At 47.4% G+C, this 20847-nt stretch overlaps 4 non-coding genes across 4 annotated transcripts; all 4 read left to right on the top strand.

Annotated features, from left to right (window-relative positions):
• The first annotated feature begins 5785 nt into the window (after positions 1 to 5785).
• On the top strand, positions 5786 to 5857 carry Trnac-gca (transfer RNA cysteine (anticodon GCA)). Its single transcript has one exon. It is a non-coding gene; the product is annotated as a tRNA-Cys (tRNA).
• A 5463-nt stretch (positions 5858 to 11320) lies between these two features.
• Trnac-gca (transfer RNA cysteine (anticodon GCA)) lies at positions 11321 to 11392 on the top strand. The gene has a single exon. It is a non-coding gene; the product is annotated as a tRNA-Cys (tRNA).
• A 946-nt stretch (positions 11393 to 12338) lies between these two features.
• On the top strand, positions 12339 to 12410 carry Trnac-gca (transfer RNA cysteine (anticodon GCA)). Its single transcript has one exon. It is a non-coding gene; the product is annotated as a tRNA-Cys (tRNA).
• A 3405-nt stretch (positions 12411 to 15815) lies between these two features.
• On the top strand, positions 15816 to 15887 carry Trnac-gca (transfer RNA cysteine (anticodon GCA)). Its single transcript has one exon. It is a non-coding gene; the product is annotated as a tRNA-Cys (tRNA).
• Positions 15888 to 20847: the final 4960 nt, after the last annotated feature.

The raw sequence follows: 20847 nt of genomic DNA, 5'->3' as shown, positions 1-20847 counted from the left end.
TTTCATATGTCTGTTGATAGCTTGTACATCTTCTTCTGTTAAGCATCTGTTCATATCCTTAGCCCATTTGTCGATTGGGTTATTTGTATTCTTGGTGTAGAGTTTTTTGAGTTCTTTATATATTCTGGAAATTAAGCGCACTATTTTGTATTGTGATAACGTTATTAAATGAAGCAGCTTGATGACAGGGAGAAGTGGCCATGCTCTGACTGCCATTACAAGTCTCTGTGTGTCTGAGTCTTGGTCTCCTTTGCAGAGTTAGAGTTATCACGGTATTGCCACCACCTCATGTGAACCCGTGGGACACATTTTTGAGTTATATGTGGCCTTTTGATCTCAGTGTGGCCTCAGCGTTGGGTGTTTGGCCAAAGGCAAAATTTACTTCCTAGGGCCTGTAGGGCTGAGCCTCTGGACAGGGGTTTGACCACAGAGAAGAATCTCTGGTTCATCCTGTGCTGACCTTGTGGTCTGAGGCCCTTCGGATCAACTGGGGTGGCTTCATGGGTTCCAGCAGGGCCAAGAACTTGAACTATTTTATTTTGTCTTCCCTCCATTGAATTAAGATCCTGCCAGAAACCAAGAAGCAACTGAGGTGAGGAAAAGGAACAGAGGGAGGAGTCGGGGAACAAAGTCCCCCTGTCCATCCAGTGGAGTAGGACTAAGAGGTGAGATGGATGCTGGAGAAGGTTCAGGGTCTGTGGGCTTACTGAGGGGAGGAAGGAAGGAGGGAGGCAGGAGGGCAGCTCTTAGCAAAGACTTTTCAGGAAGATGCTTCTGTTATGGTTGGATATGAGGTGTCCCCATAAGCTCACCTGTGAGACAGTGCAAGAAGGTTCAGAGGAGAAGTGATTGGGTTGTGAGTCTTAAGCCACTCAGTGATTTAATCCCCTGAAAGGGATGAACTGAGTGGTAACTGAGTGGTAGGGTGTGGCTGGAGGAGACTGGAACTGGTGTGTGGCTTTGGGTATGTATTTTGTATCTGGAGAGTGGAGTCTCTCTCTGCCTCCTGATCACCCTGATGTGAGCTGCTTCCCTCTGCCACTCTCTCGGGTCATGATGTTCAGCCTCACTGCAGGCCCCAAGGAATGGAGCCAGCCTTCTATGGACTAAGACTAAGAGGCAGAGGAAACTGTTCCCCTCTGGGCGGCTGGGAAGCAAGACACCAAGAGAAAGGGCTGGGGTCCCAACACCTTCCAGGTCTTAAAGATGCCACCACCTCCCAACAGTCCACAGGGAGGGGACCACGCCTTTCCCTCATGGTCTGGTCAAACAGCAGCTCTCCCTGGAGGCTGAGCCACAGGGTCTTGATGCCTGTTCCTCTTTCTTCACAGTTAGACTGGCTTCTAGCCTCCTAGCAGGTCAAGCTCCATTCCTGTCCCCTCTTTGGGCCATTTTAGCAGGTCTTCTTATTCCTCAGGCACCTGGAGGGAGGGTGGATGGAGGAGTTAGCACCTTCCTTTGATTTTTTGTTGGCTCTGATTCCTTGAGAGCCACTGCAACTTGGAAATAAGCTGTCTGAGAACTTGGTGGGCGTGTCCCTCTGCAGAGGGTGCTCACTGCAAGAGATGGTGTGGGTGTGTTGCTGCAGGGGACCGAGGCAAGATGATGGAGGAGTCCTCAGGACTAGGTGTGACCAGTGGTCACCAACTGTGACATACCAAGGTGCTGGATGTGGAAATCTGTGGTTGGCTAGAAATCCACACAAAGTAGATGTGTCTTGACTCTTCATGTTTCTCCCCATCCCAGCGGGACCAGAAGGCCCCCTCTGCTGGGGTCAGGCAGAGGCCAGGACAGCGCAGGTGAAAGCTCTAGAAGTTGTCCAGCCTCCTCCTTCCTAATTAGCCTCTCCACAGACTCTCCCTTCCGCCCTGGGGTGGGAGGTGGGAACCTGATTTGAGAATGGGAGTAGTACTGTAATTGGAAAGATCCAGATTTGGGAAATGGTTATCATTTCTTGAAGCCGGGGCTTTGGAGAGAAAATTCAGACCCTGCAGATAGGTGAGGCCTAGGCCTGGCGACCTTGCTGAGACTCTGCACGGAGGCCCCTTCCCTCCCCCACCAGCCAGCCCCTCTTCCCAAGGGCACCCCTGCTGGGTCTCCAGGAGCTAGTGTCTCAGGCTCCATCACAGGGGGGAAGGTGTGGGGAAGACAGGGAAGCAGACTTTCCTTGGGATCTAGAAATGATCAGAGAACGAGGACCTCTGTGTAGCTGGGCTGAGGTTCTGGACGTCACTCACGCAGCTTAGGATTCAGGCCCAAGGTCCCCACCTTTCCAGCAAGAGCTCATTGAAACCCCTCCTGATCAATGGCCTAAAATGAAATAGAAACTTTGGAAGATAAAGTTGAAGCAAAATGAAATGAAAAGAAAAGGAAAGTGTAATAAAAGAGATAAAAATAATGAAACTAGAAATTGAAACCAGTTTGTGTAAAAACCAACTAACGAGCTGGGTGTGGTGGCACATGCCTGTAATCCCAGCAACTGCAGAGGCTGAGGCAGGAGGATAACAAGTTCAAGGCCAGCCTCAGCAACTCGGTGAGACCCTGTCTCAAAATAAAAATAAAAATCAAAGGAGTTGGGGATTGGCTCAGTGATAAAGTGCTCCTGGGTGCCATTCCTGATGGAAAACAAATAAACAGACAAACCAGAAACCAACTACTGAGAGTCACTGAAAGAGAAAAAGATGGGTGGACATTATTCAAGAAAATTACCCAAAATGAAAGGATGTGGGTTCCCATGAGAAAAGATCTCTGAGTACTCAGCACAAAGAATAAAAAGTGACCCACCCAAGTACATCACAGAGTACTTACAGAAGCCCAGGACTAGAAGGAAGATCTAAAAAACTTGAGGAGGAAAAAAACTGGTGACATACCAAGGACAGGGAATCACGAGGGCACTTGACTTTCAACAGCAACACTAGATCCTAGAGAAGATGAAAAACCTCTCACAGTACCAAGTTCTCTGATTTGTAACTAGAGATCTAAGCCCATCCAGACTTACACAATTGATCATCAAGATATTACACATGGTCTTAAAAAATTTGTTTCTACTTGTTACAGAAAGAAATTGTAAGATATCATTGGCCAAAAGAAGGAAGTAAATTAAGAGGCATTTGAGACTTAAGTCCTGGAAAGAGGGAGTCCTGCACAGGAGAGAAACGGAAAGGAAGAAAGTCCTGGTAAGGGTGAAGGAAGCCCCAAGGGCCTTGATGAGACTCTACAGAGCAACCAGGCAAAGCTGGATGGCTACTATCAAACAGGAAGTGGAAATGTGAATGATCTGACACTTTCACAGTGTGGAATGTTGTTTTGAAGGGTGTTTATAGGGAAATTAGAGGTTGTGGGAAAACTTAAATGTTAAAAGATGGCTAAGGAATTGAAAACATAAGGCTATCACTAACCTCAGAATAAATAAAAAGATCTACCTCAATTCTTAGTTCTGCTAAGCACTACATGAACACTATTAATAATCATCATAAAACAACATGTGAGATAATTAAACAAGAGTCGAGATACAAATACATTGGAAAGTGAGAATGGAAGAAGGCGAGTTGTATACTCATCTGCCTGAGTCAGTTAATGATATCTAAACCTGAGGAAATTAGACATAGTGTATTAAGTTTATTTTATTGATACTCACAGGGAACACATTAGAAGAAATAGCCTAAAGCTTGGGAGTGACTATTTCTGGGTGGCAGGAGAAAAATATGAAGATTTGAGGGTTTTTTACAAACAACATTTGACTTAAAATAATTGTACACCATACTTTGAAAGAAAAAAAATATGTGACATTGCTAGGGGTATAAAGGTGAAGATCGGAGTAGAACCTTCTTCTAGGTTTCCAGAGTTCCCTGGCCAGTTACAGAGGCCCTGTTTGTCCTCCACTGTGTTGTCTCTATGATGCTTCTTGGAACTTCTCCATGGTCCAAGTCAGACTGGGACGGTCAACGACTGCCATGCTTAGGGTTGGATGCATAGATCCACAGGCTGGAGAAACGTCTCCAGATGCAGGTACTGCGAGTGTCTCAGAAGCGGTTAGTCAGGATCCCTTCGAGTTGAGGTTTTGTCATGTGTAAGGTGAGGAACTCAGATGTGTCCATCCTAAAGCTCTGTCGCTGCTTCTCCCGGCTGCTGCTGTCCCCACAGACTGAGGAGCAGCTGCGTGTGCGCGTGTGCTTGCAGACGTGGGAGCAGCGATGGGTGCAGGACCCTGGGACTGGAGAGGACCTTCCTGAGGTGGGGCTGTGCAGGAGCTGTTGATGGTCTCTCCAGCTCTAGAGATAAGTAGGAACTTCCCACACGATGTCGGAAAGCTGGGAGGGAAGAGAAGGGAGAGGGTGCTGACTGGACCCTGGAGACAGCAGGGGTGTGATTCAGGCCAGAGCTGCGACAGCAGAGCCAGAGGGCGCCTGCTCAAGTGGGAGGGCCCCGCGGGCTCCTCCAATCGCAGGACCCACTGCTCATCTCCCACCTCCTTCCCTGTCATTCATTCCAGCTGGGATCCTCCAAGGACTGGAAGCGGCAGGTCAGCCCCTGCCCAGCTGCAGTGGGCATGGGTCACTGTCTCTCGACCCGCCCTGCACTCTGGTGTCCCTCATGTTCCACACATCTGGCTCCCTCCCTGCGTTTCCTGATTCCTCCAACCCTATTGGATCCTCAGAGAGAAGGCGGGGACTGTCCTGCAGAATTCTTCAGGGCTTCTCCAGGGCAGACTTCTAGGGACAGAGAGTAACCCCAAGCTGTCTCCTTCATCCTCCTGCCCACGTTAGCAGTTTGGTGCAGTAGCTTCGGGGTCAGACCTGGAGAGGCAAATCACAGCATCCAGGTTCTCTATGTAGGGAAGACATTTCCATTTGATAAACTGCTTTCTCCTCTGCATGGGTCTACCATAGGCTTGTTGGAAACTCAAAGGCCAAAAGCCTGGCTTAGATGCTGTGTTAGTCACCTCTCATTGCTGTGACCAAAAGTCCTGAGAAGAATAACTTAGAGGAGGAAAAGTTTGTGTTGGTTCATGGTTTCTAAGGTTCAATCCATGGTCCGACAACTCCATTGCTCTGGGCCTGAGGTGAGGCAGAACATCATGGTGGAAGGGCAGGCAGGGTAGAGCTGCTCAGCTTATGACAGCCAGGAAGGAGACGGGGAGTCATAAGGAGGAGGAGCCAGGGACAGCATAGGATTCCCAAGGCTCTCCCCCAGTGACCTACTTCTTCTAGCCAGGCCTCACCTGCCCACAGTCACCACCCAGTAACCCAAATTGTTAATCCATCATATGGATTAATCCACTGGTGAGGTACAGCTCTAATCTAATAATTTCACCTCTGAACATTCCTGCATTACTGCTTGAAATTTTCAGGGGACATTTCATATCCAAACCATGATGGTGCTCTAACAGGGAAGAGGGGGATTCTGCAGTGTTGTTGCTACAAATGCCAACTGTCAGAGCTCCATGACAGCATTACCTCCTTCTGTCTTCACTGAAGGAGGACAAGCTGGGGACAGCAGGAGGGCGTGGATAGTTTTGAAGACAGTTGTCCAACTTGTGGGTTAAACCAGAAAATCAATGGGAAATGGGCTGGGGGATCTGCAGGCAGCTTATCTTCTTTGGTTGGTGATCCCACTCAAGGATATGCCTGGAAAGCTGGATGTTTGTGGGAAGGTATCTTGCAAATCCAGAAGAGGTTTGGCCTCTTCTGGAAAGTCAGTAGTGAGGATGACTATAATATAACCTTGCCAAGCTGAGTATTAAAACACAAATAACATGTATTAACTAGGTGACACTGGTGTAACAGGGGGTATAGCTCAGGGGTAGAGCATTTGACTGCAGATCAAGAGGTCCCTGGTTCAAATCCAGGTGCCCCCTATTGACATGTAATTTTGGTACCTGACTCAAGTGGCCCAGAGTGAAGTTAGGAGTCCTCCATTAGTTGGAGTTTCTAGGTACAACCCTAGAGCTTCCCCCACTGGGTTGTAAAACATGGGGCCACATTGAAGTCCCCTTTTAATGTAAGACTTACCTCCTCTTCAACCCCACTATAATCACCAAGGACCCAAAGTCTACTTTGACTTGGAGTCCCACCTTGTGAATAAGGTCCACACATGGTACATCTCAAAAGCTGTCCATGGAGAGCCCTTCCCACCTCCCTTATCTCCCCTCTTCTTTTAGTTCTCCACATTCCAGGCTCACAGTCCAGAGGAAATGGAGCTTGGTTTGGTCCAGAGCTGGCCAATGCACAATGAGATGAGTTTCTGAATTCCTGGATCCCACTTGGTTGGTTAAGTCTGAGGACAAGGGCAGAGACTGTCCTAAGGAGAAGCACAAGGAGAAGTTGGAGACCTGAGGGAGGCTGAGAGTGACAGGAGAGCTGATGGGACTAATGACATGTTAAGTAACTCAGGCTGACTCCTTACTTCCTGGTGGGTGAGCAGGATCAGGGCCTCAAAGGCGGTTTCAAGGGTTCCGGACGATGAATCGGACCACCGTCAGGGATTGGTTAACAACAGTTCCGCGAACATGATCAGCTCGTGCTTGCCATATAGTCCTATGGGACTCTCGCCTGTGTGAACCCCGTGCCTTGCTGACCTTTAAGCTGATTGGTTCCCGCCTAGACCCCATCCTAAATAAAAGCTGTGTGACTTCCTCAATAAACGAGTTCCTGTTGTGACTGGTCTCCTTCACGTGTCTGATTGTCCTCCGCCAGGAGGGCTGGGAGTGGGCGGTCAGTCGGCCCTACCTATCCTGGTCTGACCTTGTTGGGGAGAGTCCCCTTCCCTGTCGCTGGTCGAGAAGGGCAAGGGGGCTTAAGACCCCAACAGAGAGCTGCCATCCAGTTAGGTCATTCCTCACTAGATGTCATCTGCTGATCAGGTGCCAGCAATGTTCATTGCATACCTCTGGTAGGAGTGGGAAGACCTCGAAAGTTCCTTGAGGTGTCCGATTTTGATTGTAAGCATTTGAACCTCCAGAATGCTGGCTACTGGAAAATAGGAGAGGAAACCACTACTCAGGGCAGGAAACATGGTGGCTATTATAAGCCAGAGGCAGAAAATATACTTGAATTTGCAGAGTTGGGGGAGGATCTTGAAGGGCATATTGTGAAATACGTGAGCTACTTGGGACAGGCTGCATTTGACAGGGTGCTACAAGGAAGATTGACTTGGGAAGAGGAAGGATTGCTGTATAAGTAGGTTTCAGAGGCCGTGTACATAGTGCAGAGATGGCACACTCAGAAAAATGAAACTCACATCGAAGGTGAGGCCATATCACTTTAGGAAAGAGACATTTCAGAGCTTTCCGAAAAGATAGACCCTCAGAGAACACACCAAACTCTGTGGCCTGAATGCCCTTTCTTTTCTTCTTTTTAATTTAATTTTTTATTTTTTTGGTACAAAGGATTGAACCCAGGGTGCTTACCCACTGAGTCACATCCCCAGTCCTTATTTATATTTTATTTAGAGACAGGGTCTTGCTGAATTGCTTAGAGTTTCAGTAAATGGCTGAGGCAGGCTGTGAACTCACGATCCTCCTGCCTCGGCCTCATGAGCTGGGATTTGAATGCCGTTTCTTAAGACCATTAAAAGAAGTAAGGTGGTACCAAGTAGATGCTTCAGTTGGAGAAAAATGTTCTAGAGAGATTAAGGGTGTTGTTCCACAGAAAATATAATGTACCCAAATATTTATAATTGAACTAGAGAGAAAGCAATACCAAGAAGAAGTATGATCATGACTTTTGGAGAATGGAATCAAATATGTAGAAAATGCACCAATTTTTTTTTTTTTAAGGGAGCTCTGTTGACAAAGGCATTAACAACTTGGACTCAGCAGCTGAGACTGTCTGAGAAGCAGAAAGACCTTCCTGGGCCTCTAACATTCCACAGATGGAAGCAAGATGAAGAGTCTGCTCCTCCACCAAGACCACATCTTCTACAACGACCTCTTCTGAAATGCACAAGAAGATGATGGGAAAATACAGATTCCCAGAGGCAGGACTGAGGGTTATGTAGAACAATGAATTGGGAGCTACCCCCAGCAGAACCAAAGTCCCGTCAGGGAACATCACTGAACAAAAGGATGCTTGTTGTTCCATGTCACTAACATTTGGGGGCTTTGTTCTGTCCCAGGATTGTGAAATGCTGGCAAACACTGAAATGGGTATCTGGAAGGGGACTCCAGGTGTAGCAAAAGGTGACAGAGGGGCATGGCCACTTCTGCCTGACAATGGAGTATGAGCCAGTACTGTGACCCTGTGTGCTTCCCATCTGGTCTGATCTTCAAATGCAAAAGTTTATTGCAGGAAGTCTGTTCCTGTACTTCTGTTTGTGGTGGGCAAGGGACAGTAATCTGGTCTTTTAAACTTGTAGATCTCTGGATTAGGGAAGCCTCCCTTGGATTCAATGTCGATCATAAGATCTTGAACTTTATAGGATGAGGCTCTGGGGCTTCGGATAGAGGTGAGTGAATTTTGCCTGAGTCTGATGGAGAGGGCAGATTGTGGCAGGTGAATGTGAGGCCAGTTCCTTGGTCATTCCTGCATGTGGCCTTCTGCCATGCGACCTTTCAGATCTTCCATTATAGAGAGGACCTACCTGCCTGCCCTGGAGTTTGGGCTCACATCTGGAACTTGTATCACCGCGGAGCTGGTGGCGTGTGAAGTAGCTTCCTAACATCCATGATTCCTACACCTGCCACCCCAGCACCCACCCTCTAGTGAACGAGGAAAGAGGAAACTTCAGCGAATTGTAGAAATTCAGATTTGGCGGATCAGGATAGAGAAGAGCCTATCAGGCAGCTGAGTGTCCTCTGGGTGATGAAGGTGAACTTGCAGTACTGTGAAATTCTTGGATGTGGTAACCCCGGTGAAAGCTGCTCAGGTGGGACCCAGTCAGGTGAGGGGGCAGTCATGGGTAGAAAATTTGTGTGGATAAAATCCTTGTTTACAATCAGGGTGCGTCCTGGAAGCTAATTCTTGATTCCAAATCTGATTTGGAATTTTGCTTAGCACTCAACCTCATCACAACCCATTTAGGACTGTGTCACTGTTATCCAGTAAAAATCACTTATTGAGTACAAGTCAGGGGCCTATTGCTACTGACCTCTGTGTCTTTTTGAAGATCTTAATTATTTGCTCTGTGAAGTTTACAGTAGAGTGACACACTGCATCAGGATCACCCAGACTGAGTTGCATCTGAGTCTGATCTTGTTCAGACTCTGGATCACCCCTAGTAATTCCGATTAGTAGCACTTTGGAGGAGAGTAAGAACTTCAATTTTGGGGGCCCAATCTCCTATTAACACCCACTATAACATCCAATGATTCTAAGTGTGAGAAAATTATGTCGTGACTTGCAACATGATGTAGATAAAGGACATTCCAGGGGTGAGCAGCATGGATGTGCAGCTGGTGCCTTCAGCCCCTGAGTGAGGGACGGAGCGGGCAGGGCTGCAGCACACACAGTGGCCAGGTGGGTGGAGCATGGCACTGTGGGAGTGTGGCCGGCTGGATGAGCTGTGGGTGAGGAGAAGGAGAGGGTGACCAGCTCTCCAGGCAGAGCACTGTGGGGTGGTGGAGGCCATAGGGAGGCCTGGACTCCCTGCAGTGAAGCTCAGCACTGGAACTCGCTCATTAGGCAAAGGTAACATCCACAGTCCAGTTGAGTAGGGCAGTGGTATAGGTTGCAAAGACCAAGGACGACACTGGTAGAAGAGACACGAGATATGACGGTCATAGGAAATGCCTGAGGGAAGGCCCAGTGGGGATGGGCTGGGCAGGTGCACCTCTGTTGCTCCTGGTGCTTCTGGAGCTTCACCAGAAGGCAGTGCCTCCGTCCCTCCTGATGCTTTGTCCAGGGGCAGTCACCTGCACCAGCACTTCCCTCCCCATGGTGCTCTGCTCTACCAGTTACTGCAGGCAGGGGGTTTATAGGCTGGGTACAGAAGCACCCTCAGCTTGGTGGCCTGGTCCCACTGTGCCAGGCACCCCAAGGAACTTGAAGTGTGTGCTAGAGAGCTGCTGCCTGCAAACAGCCCTCACTTGCCCTCATTCTCATCAACTTGAGGAAAACCTGTGCCTCCAAGATGATATGTTCTGGACATTCCGGTGGAAGTTGGCTCTCATTGTTCTCTTAACTTGGCTAGGTTTTTGGGACTGCAAAGGGGCATTTTAGGAACATGGTGTTGTCCTATCTTCCTTTTCCTTCAGGAAGACATAGCAATATCAGATCCTTTGAGAAAAGCATTTGACTGATCACAGGTCCCTGATTCAATTCCGATTCTTCCTACATACTGTTAATTTTGATCTCCGAACATGGCATTAGAAAACAGTTTCCTGACCCCTCCAGGGTCCCCTATTCTCAATCTTCCTGCAAGGAGGGACCACAGGGTGAGTAGGTGAGTTTGTTCTGCCCTTCCAGATCCTGGGGAGGGACCTCCCCAAAACCTTTCAGACCTGATGGTCTCCCATTACTTTTCTGGGGTTGGTTTCCTTTTAGATGTCATTTCTTTGAGAGAGATGAACCCTCTGTGCACACACTGAAGATCTCCATGCTGTAAGCTTGTGAGGAAATGGCTGCCCCTTCCTTTCACACTGACCACACATTGGCCATCTCTGTGTGACTCTAGAGACTGGAGATCTCTCTGTCTCCCCATTGTAAGGACTGAGTCCTGACTTCAGGTTTCTTCTGTCTGAAGCACTTAGGGATTCTGCAGATGAAGAAAATGAGGGGAGGAATAGGAGAGAAAAAGGGGCAGTTCATGCCCTGCCCAGAGCATTTGGTGCCAAGAGGCCTAGATGTGGACTCCAGTCATGACTCCTCAGCCATCAGATAGCTTTTTTTCTGGCATAATTATAACTTTTGTCATTTTCTTTCAGATCTACACATGAAAAGGCACAAATAACATAAATAGGTCCAAATGTAAGTCAGCATCATCCAGGGCACTTCTCAGAGTCACACATGATGCCGAGGTTTAAGAGTTCCCAGGGGAGAAACTAGGAGTTTTGCATTTGCCTAGAGCTAGTCCCACCCTGACCACCAAAGGGTCTGTTGAGCAGCAGGTCTGACTTCAGCAGCTCTATTTGCTACAGTAGGGGTTCCTGCTACAAATATCCATGATTTTATTGTCACTGACTCACCTGGAAACTAGGGAAGAAAGGGTACTGACCATAAGTAGAGGTGGCAGGCAGGTGTGTAGAGAGGAAGGGGCGTGGCCTAGCAGGAAGGAAGTATATGATGAAGGAAGCATATGACCCTGCGAAGTGCATGTCTCCAGGTACAGGATCCAGGGTGTGGTCATCTAGGTATAGAGTGCTTAATACGCACATGTAGCAGCAGGGGGTATAGCTCAGGGGTAGAGCATTTGACTGCAGATCAAGAGGTCCCTGGTTCAAATCCAGGTGCCCCCTTGCAAGAATATCTTTTAGAAGCCAAAGAGAAAAAATTTTAAAGTAGTAAATAACAAGGAGTCACATAAAGACCGGGTCAACCCTATTGAGAATGATCCACAGCCCTGTCCTGTGAATAGCTGTGTGTTCACCTGTGCTGTGGATTCTCACCATATCTGTGTCATGGTCTCCACGAAGACATCAGAGGGCAGGCTGTGAAGCTCTTCCAGGTCATGGCTGGTCACGCTGTGGCACAGGCTGTCCTCCAAGGCAATGACCATGAGGCGTCCTCATCACATGAACACCCAGCCTTCTGAGGTCTGTGGGGCTGAGGAGCCCAACTTTTCCTTAGGCAAATCCTCCTTGTCATTTCTCCAGGAAGACCCTCCTGATGCCTGAGCATGGCTCCTTTCTCCCTGCTCCCTCAGGCCTCAACTTAGCTTCTATCACATAAGTGGAAACATTTTGTTCCTGTGTTTTTCTCCTGTTTAGACCAAGATTGTTTGAAGAACAAGGACTGTATCTCTCCTGTCTCTCTGACCTTAACATGAACGACATAACCAGTGCCTAACAAGCTCCATGATTGTTTGTTGAGGGAATGAGTGATGGAGTGAAATAACAACCCCCTCCTTGAGGCCTTGGAGTATGGAGCAGGCTCTCCCTGGACTGTGTGTGAGGTTCCCTGAAGACCAGGACCAGCAGCTCTTGTCTGATCACTGTGTGGACTTAGGGAAATGCTGGAGTCAGGTGTGCTTTCCAGGTGCAAAGATGGTTCCCCCAGCACAGTGTGAGGAGGGAGGGGAGCTGGGGTGACTAGTTAAGGTTGGGATGAAAGAGGGTAGGGCAGACTTCAGTGGAGAAAGCTGTCAGATGCTAGAACATGCAGAGAAACCTGCAATATAAATGACAGGTAGCCTGGGTGTGGTGCCCTGGATGAAAAGGTGCTAATGAGAGGTTCCATGTAGGTGGGGGTATAGCTCAGGGGTAGAGCATTTGACTGCAGATCAAGAGGTCCCTGGTTCAAATCCAGGTGCCCCCTTCTTTACCCTCTGTCCTGTTTTGTAGCTACCTTAAACTCTTCTTCTTAGGAGGGCCCCAGTTGACGTTGGAAGACCTCCATTAATCGATTGGGAATATCAGAAATGACCTAGAGCCTCCCTCTCAGAGTTGCATGACATGGGACCACACTGATATCCATTTTATACGTATGGCCACCCTCCTCAACCCCATTATCAGCCCCTAGTGCCCATGGGCCACCTTGTCTTGGGAATCCCTCACCTCTTGAGGACAGTGTACACACAGGTCTCAGAAGCCACCTGGAGAACCCTTCCCACATCCCTGGGCCTCCCCTCTTACTCTCACTGATCCTCCCCACCTTCATCCTGGGCTCACCGGAGAAATGGTGCATGTTGGCCCAGAGCTGGCCCCTGGCTGATGAGATGTGTTTCTGCCAAGACCTTGCTGAAGGACAAGCACCAGCTGGAGGTGAACACCTGAAGGGCCTGTGTATGTCAGCAGAGTCACCTCCTTTTGGAGTAAGTTGGTCACTAGGGCCATTCCTGTGGGATTTATATTTGTCTCTGGTGACCAGAGCTCCCTCACTCTCTTTCTCTCTCCCACTCTTTCTCTCTCCTTCCTTCCTGGCTGCCATGTCTTGAGCTGCTCTCCTCTGTCACACCTTTCCACCATGATATCCCACCACATCTCAGCCCAGCATGATGGAGGCTGCCAGTCATAGTCTGAACCTCTGAAACCATGATGCAAAATGAAATTTTTGTTCTCTAAATTGTCCTTTTGAAACTTTGTTTATAGTGAAAAAAACTGTCAAAACTATCTCCACACTAGAAATACATGAAATGTCTATCAATAGTAGGATAGATAAATAAATCATGGTATAGTCAGACCATGGAACATGAAGCAGGAATTAAAAATAATGAATCATTTCCATAGTGGATAAATGTGGATGGATCTTATTGACATGAGGAGGGTGACAGAAGCCATACTCAAAAGAAAACGTAGATTGGGAATTCATGTAGATTCAGTTCCAGAGCAGGTCAACATATCCACAGGGATGGTGAGTGGTTAAGTCCTGCAAGAAGGAAAAGGGGGGAGTTCAGAGAATCCTCTTTGTGCTAGAGACTTCCTGAGTCTTGATTCAGGTGGTTACATGTGTAGGCATGTAGGTAAAAATCCATCAAGCTATAAATAAGACTCATGCACTGTACTATATGAGCTGTATTTCAATAAAAATAAATACAAATGATATTTTAATTATATTTTTACTTCATGAATGTCTCATCTGATTCATTCAAAATATGTATTTGTTCATTTTGATAGCTTTTGATCCTTAATTCAGCTTCCATTACCTCTGTATTGAGAAACTGATTTATTCTAATAATTTCACATGTGTGTTCTCTGCAGGTTGAATTCTAACGTTTATTCTTTTTCTTACTCAGTTAATGGAGTCAATTCCTGGTGAGTCTATTTGTTCAGCTAATAGTGTGTAGAAATTAGTATATGCCAGTGCTGTTGGATATTTTCAATGGATTAAGTCATCTAGTCTACACAGCAGCCCATCAAGTGTGTTCTCTTGTTCTCCCCATTTTACAGATTTTCAGCTGAGGCAAAATAGGGGAAGGGACCTATCCCTGGGGTTGAACCCAGGCTGTGTGGCTTTAGGGTCCAAGCTGTCAGCATCTGTGTCACCTGCTCCTGCCAAGCTGCTGGGAGCATGTCCCAGTTCTTGAGCTGTGTTGATGTTGGTCAGTCAATATTTAGAGATTCTTCAATGTTCCTGAAATTCTCGGAGGGGATCATTCAGCATCATTTTCTATGTGTATTAGCTAAGGAGGAACCTGGAAGGGGTAGCATTTGTTGTAGATTTTAATTTTGAGCAAGTTCCTTGAACTGAGTATTGGGTCAGAAGGACGGGGTTGGATTGTTACCAAGTGTGTTAGAATAGACCTCGATCACTGGAACGTGTTTTACTGGGGACCCACAATGATGGCCACAGCATTGGGCAGTGAGGGCCATTCTAGCAGCCAATGGTTCTCCAGGCTGCTGACTGCACCAGTCCCTGAGGCTGGGAAGACATGGGCTACAGGTATTTGAGGAGGGAGCCTGTCTGTTGTTAGCACAGTGATGAGTTTCCTCTGACCCAGGCCTGATAGCTGCCGACAGATCCCACCCTTAAGCAGCGACTCACAGGTCACAGGAGGTCTGGGTTGATGGACTAAGCATTGCAGGGACATGGTGGTGGCTGTCTGCCGCTGGGGTGGAGCTGGAGGAGTAGGCCACTGGGGACATCACTGGAGTTTAAATTTAATTCCTGGAGGCTCAACCACTGTCTCTGCGTCCTGCCTCCCATGAACTGGACACATTTCCTTTGCCACACTCTTCCTGCATGCTGTTCTGCCTCACCTTTGACCCAGGATATTGGAGTCAGATGGCCATGGACTGACCCTCTGAATTCACGAGTCGGAGATGAACTTTTCTTCCTCTAAGTGACTCTGATCAGATTCTTTGGCCACCATTCTGATTTAGATATGAGATGTCTCCCTCAGCTCCTGTGTGAGGAAATGCAAGACAGTTTAGAGGTGAAATGACTGGGTTATGGGAGCCTTAGCATGATCAGTGCCTTGATCCCCTGATAGGGCTTAACTGGGTGGTGGCTGTAAGCAGGTGGTGTGTGGCTGGAGGAGGTGGGTGGCTGGGGACCTGCCTTGGGGATGTATATTTTGCCTGTGGTGGGGGAATCTCTCTGCTTCCTGGAGTGATGTCCTGACCCACTGTCCTCCACCACACCCTTCTGCCATGATGCTCTGCCTCACCTCAGGCCCTGCAGAATGGAGCCAGCTAGTGATGAAATGAGACCTCTGAAACCATGAATGCCAAATAAACTTCTCCTTAAAATCTTACTCCTCAGGTCTTTTGGTCTCAGTGATGAAAATCTGACTAAAAGAATCACAGTAGTGAGAAGCTGACTAACATAGGCCCAGATTAAAGCCACAGCCCAAACCCGTCTATGAGTCAGATCCTGCAGGGAGCTGATGGAGGCACATGGGATCCCTGGGTCCCTTTCCAGAGTGTCGGGTTAGGAGTTCTCAGGGGGAAACCAAGAGGCTTTGCTCTTGCCCATCCCAGGCCCCACTCTCAATTCCAAAGGATCTGTTGAGCAGACAGCTCTTGTATTCTGGCTCCTCTAGTTGAGTGTGAAGGAGGTTCCTGCTGCAGACATCCATGACATTTAGGTCCCACACTCAGCCATTTTCTAGGGAGGAGGAAGGGTGCTTGTTATCCCTAGAGGTGTGTAGACAGGAAGGGGCGTGGCCAGGCCCGAAGGAAGTATTTGATGGGAGAGCACTAGCAAGTGACATCTCCAGGAGGAGCATCCTGGGTGTGTCCATGCGGGTTTAAGGTGCTTATTTCACACTCTTAAGCAGCAGGGGGTATAGCTCAGGGGTAGAGCATTTGACTGCAGATCAAGAGGTCCCTGGTTCAAATCCAGGTGCCCCCTACTCATGCTTACTTTTGACCTCCTCTCCTACACTTTGTCTCAGTTTCTACTTCTTTAGTACACACCAGGATAAATGCTATTTTTGTCACCAGCAGTCCACGCTGAGGCTTTACTGTGGTTATTTTAACCACATGCATGAATCAGAATCACCGGAACAGTCTAGCAAAGTGCCATTTCCCAGCCCCACTCTACTCCCATTTTAGCAGAACATCTTACAGGGAGAGGTGTGTCTCTTTGTCTTCTTTTTTGTTCCATGGAAGGTACTGAAATTTTAAGTGGGAGATGCCACGTTGGACATTGGAGGAGGTTTTGTAATGGAAGCCATGTGGGTTAGAATAACTGGAGAGAAGGAATGTGGCCCTGGACCCTATGCTATCCATGCCAAAACTGGACCCCCTCACTGAACTTTCATGTGAGAGAAAAGGAAACTTCTGGTTTAATTGCCTGTTAATGTGTTGTGATGATTCTTGGCTCTTTGGGTGTTCAGCATGCACAGTCAAGTCTAATCCTACACAAACACCAACTGACCCACACTCATAACTCTTTCCTCTCACGATCTTAGAACCTGCAAAGTCCTTTCTGACTCCTTTCCTCAATTCTTCCTCTTCTTCTTGCTGTTACTGAACCTATTCATTATCCTTATGTTGACCCTCATCTCCTCCATCTCTCTCTGGGCCATGATGGTAGGCAACCCTTTGGTCTCCTGTTTACGTACCTGTTATGGACCCTACAGTTGCCTCTCAGTCATGAATGTGGCTGCTTTGGGGTCTAGACCTGTGACCTCTCTGCCGTCCTCACAGCTCCCTTCTCCTTCTATGGATGAAATGCCAGTGAATATTTCTTCCATTGTGGTCTTTCTTCTGGGGTCACCCGTTTTCCTGGAGTAAAGGATAGAGTCTGATAAGTGGTGTCATGGAAATCTGTGGCAGTGTGACCTCACACAGCACCCTCTGTTAATGAGCAATCTTTTATTCCTTTCAAATTCACCGTTTCTGTATTTCCCACAGAGCCAGGCTGATAGTTTGTCTTTGTTCCAGGTGGTGAGCATCACCCTACTTCTTGGCTCTTTTTCTCTCTTGGGAAGACCAAGGCCACGTGATGTGAGGCCCTCAGCATGCTCATGCTGTTCTGTCTTTACCTCTTCCTGCCTCTCTACAAAGAGAAATAATCTGTCTCCTCCGCAGAGCACATGTTGTGTTTCTGCTCTACCCTCTGCTTTACCTGGGATTTGACTTCATGACATGGATTGGGTTCCACACATGTGAAGGACCAAGGAAAACTTTCTAATGGAAGAGTATTGGTGACAGGAGAGTACAGAGGTCAGAGAGACAGATCTTGCTGGGCTGTGCCAGTCAGTGTGTGTCAACTTATGCAAAGGGGTCAATTTTATCATCTTTTTTTTTTTTTTTCCAGAATGGGGGTTATGTATCAGGGGTAGAGAATTTGACTGCAGATCAAGAGGTCCCTGGTTCAAATCCCAGTCCCCGCTTCTGGTATCTCTTTCCACCTTCCTGATTTAGCAGTCTCCTTCCTAGAAAGGTCTTTGGTCATCTTCCCCACTGTCGCCAGACTGTGCTGGCTTCTCAGGTGTGCCTCCTCTGCATGTTGGGGAGGTATGCTCACTCCTCTCCACAGTGTATCACCTGTGTCCGTAGCTAGTGCTCACCTTGAGCTTGGAGACGTTTCTGTACCTCTCCACAAGCAACAGCACTCTCCACTCCCTATGCAACGTGCTCGTCCAAATGTCTCAGTCCCTGCAACCAAGAGACAGAAATCACAGAGCTGTTTTTAGCAGGGACATATTCTAGAGAGAATACTGAAAAAATAGGCAAAGGAGGGTAAGAATCAAAGGTGAAAAATAAACCTCTAAATATCCACTGACTTTTGGGACCCCATAAGGAACAATTTTGTAAGTAGGACCCCCCGTGAATCTGGGTTTCAGCCCTGAATGAGGAAAGTGTTTTCGTGGTGAGTTTCCTGGCTGCCCTAGCTACTTGGGGGCACAGCCACTAGGCAAGCACCACATTTCTTTAGGGGTCATGGTGAGACACTGGCAAATGAGACCTGAAATGCAATGTCCTTGAAGGGCATTGGAACCAGGCTTCTGGGGAAGTAGATGAGGCTGGTGGGCTGGGGGTGATGATCATGGGTCTGGCAGGGACTTCGAGGTCAGTGAGGGTCTTCATTCCCTGGGTATGTGCCTGGCAAGAGCAGCAGCCATGTGTGTGTGACACGGAATATCCAGCGGCAGGAGGCAGGGAAGCAAAGCACACGGGGGCAGTGGAGTAGAGGGCCCTCTCCTGAACACCCTTCAGTGCCCCTCTAATCACAGCTATCAACATGCTGCTCATGGGAAGCAGCCCCACAGCAAGAACCAGTTGAGGAAAAATGAGAAACTCCAAAGTTTTCCAGTAAAGCATGAGCCCCAACACAGACCAGATTAGCTGTGGCTTGAATGCCCTTTCTTTTTTTATTTAAACATTTTTTTGATTCATTGTACACAAATGAAGTACAACTTTTCTTTTCTCGGGTTGTACAAGATGTAGAGTCACACCATCTGTGTGATCACACAAGTATATAGGGTGATGGTGTTTATCTCATTCCACAATCTTTCCTTCCCCTGCCTCATCTCCTCCCTTCATTTCTCTCTACACAGTCCAATGTTCTTTATAAAAGAAAACATTCCACCTTTGGTTTTTTGGGATGAGTTTATTTCACTTATAATGATATTCTTCAACTCCATCTGTTTACCTGCAAATGTGATAATTTCATTCTTCTCTATGGCTGAGTAATATTCCGTTTTGTATACATACCACATTTTCTTTATCCCTTCATTTATTGAAGATCATCTAGATTGGTTCCACAATCTAGCTATTGTGAATTGAGGTGCTATAAACAGTGATGTGGCTGTGTCACTGTAGTATGTGTTGAATGCCCTTTCTTAAGACCACTAAAATCATTAAGGTGGTGCCACGTATGCATTCTCAGTTTGTCCAAAGTGTTCCTAGGACAGGCACAGGAATGTAATGTGCCGAAATACTTATAACTGAGATATGAAAGTGATGTCAAAATGATTTGTGATCATGGCTTTTGGAAAATGGAATTAAATACATAGAAAATCCACCTGTTTTTTAAAACATGACTGTTTTGAAAAAAGCATTAGCAACTGGAAGTAAAAGACCCTGGAACTGTGTGAGCAGTGAAAAGATCTCTGGGCTTCTCTTCTCTCCACGGGGGAAGCAAGCTCAGCAGGCTGGCTGCTCAGCCACCAAGGGAGATATTTACCATTGACTTCTTCAGAAATTGCAAAGGAGAATGATGGAAAGGGAGGGTTCTCTGAAGGTGGAGCCAAGCAGGCTTTTATACAGAATTTCTGAATTGGTGCCACTCCCCGTTAACAAAGGAGGGCCCAATCAGGGAGCCTTCCCCAATCCTGGATGTGTGTTATCGGTGTCACTGAGTTTGAAGTGGTTATTTATGTATAATCATTGCTAATTTGCTTGAAAATATTGAAATTGTTATCTAGAAGTGAGTTCCAACTGTAGCACCAGATTTAAAAATGGCAAGGCCACCTCTCCTGGTAATTTGAATTTCTGTGAGGTTTTTGTAATTCCAGTTTTTCCAATCTTTGTGCTGTAATTTTCATTGAAGAAAGTCTGTTTTAGCACTTCCACTGTGTTTGGGATTTGCAATGCATAAAAATACTGTCTTTTAAGTTCACAGATCTCTGATACAGAGAAACCTCACCTGGATCTACATAGATCCTTGGATCTCATTGGCAGATCCCACGTGTTGTGAGGCAGTGTCGCAGGAGTGGCTGACACAGCCCTGACCCTGCCTTCCTCCCTTCAGTGTATCCCACCTTCTGAGTGAGGGGAGGGCTCAGAATTCCACTTACTGAAGGAATGGAGAATGAGCTCACAGCAAGACTGGAGGAAAGTGCCCTCTGGGGCCTGTAAGGTTAACACTGGCCTATGGGGGTCCCTAGTCTGGTTGTGGTGCATGGGCAGTTGCCATCAGGTAGGAAGGAATAACACTCTCAGAGCACCATGGAGTCCTGAGGTGTGGGGACACAGGTGACCCATGCTAGTGGGGAACCCATTCAGTCAAGGGGGTGTAGCTCAGGGTGGAGCATTTCACTGCAGACCAAGGGTTCCTTTTGTGAATCCAGGTGTCCCCTCTGGCATGTTCCTTTGTGACAAAGCTCCCTGGCCTCTCCTCTGGTCAATGTGCTCCTTCCTGTTGGCCCTCAGCACCACCCTTCCTAAGACTCGTGTCAGCTTTGTCTGGGCCGTCAGTTACCTGGCAGAAGGCAGGCTGCTGTGGTCAGGGGTCTCTGAAGATAGTCCTTAGTTGCTCTGCAAGGTTGACAGTGTGGAGGGACGTCATTGCTGAATGAAGGTTACCGAACTGAATGTACATCAGAAGTACCAGCTGACCTTGCTAAAGAGAGAGATCTCCCTTCATCTTTCTGATTAGTTTAGTTTGGAATCTTAGAACTTAAATTTTGCAGTGAAGGATCACAATCCCTTGCTTGTGTCCATCCTAACATCCAACAATTCCAATTGACTGGAAAATGGTATTGGGGAACTTACACTTGGCTAGGTTTTTGTGAATGGGAAGGGACATTTTAGGAATATGGTGTACTATCTTCCTTTTCCTTAAGGATGACATAGCAACAGCAGATCCTTTGAGAAAAGCATTTGACTGACCACAGGGTCCTGAATCAAATTCATATTCTTCCAACCTACGCTTATTTTTGATCTCTGAATATGGCATTAGAAGACTTCTTCCTTGGAGCTGTGGTTATGGTTCAGCAATAGAGTGCTCGCCTAGCTCATGTGAAGCACTGGGTTGGATCCTCAGCAACACCTAAAAATAAAGGTGTCCATCTACAACTAAAAAAAAAAAGAAAAAATAAAAGTAGAGGGAGAGTGTTTTCTGATTTCTTCAGGGTCCC

This window comes from Sciurus carolinensis, chromosome 8, assembly GCF_902686445.1.
Source record: "Sciurus carolinensis chromosome 8, mSciCar1.2, whole genome shotgun sequence".
NCBI lineage: Eukaryota > Metazoa > Chordata > Mammalia > Rodentia > Sciuridae > Sciurus > Sciurus carolinensis.
This window is presented reverse-complemented; position numbering and strand designations above follow the sequence as displayed.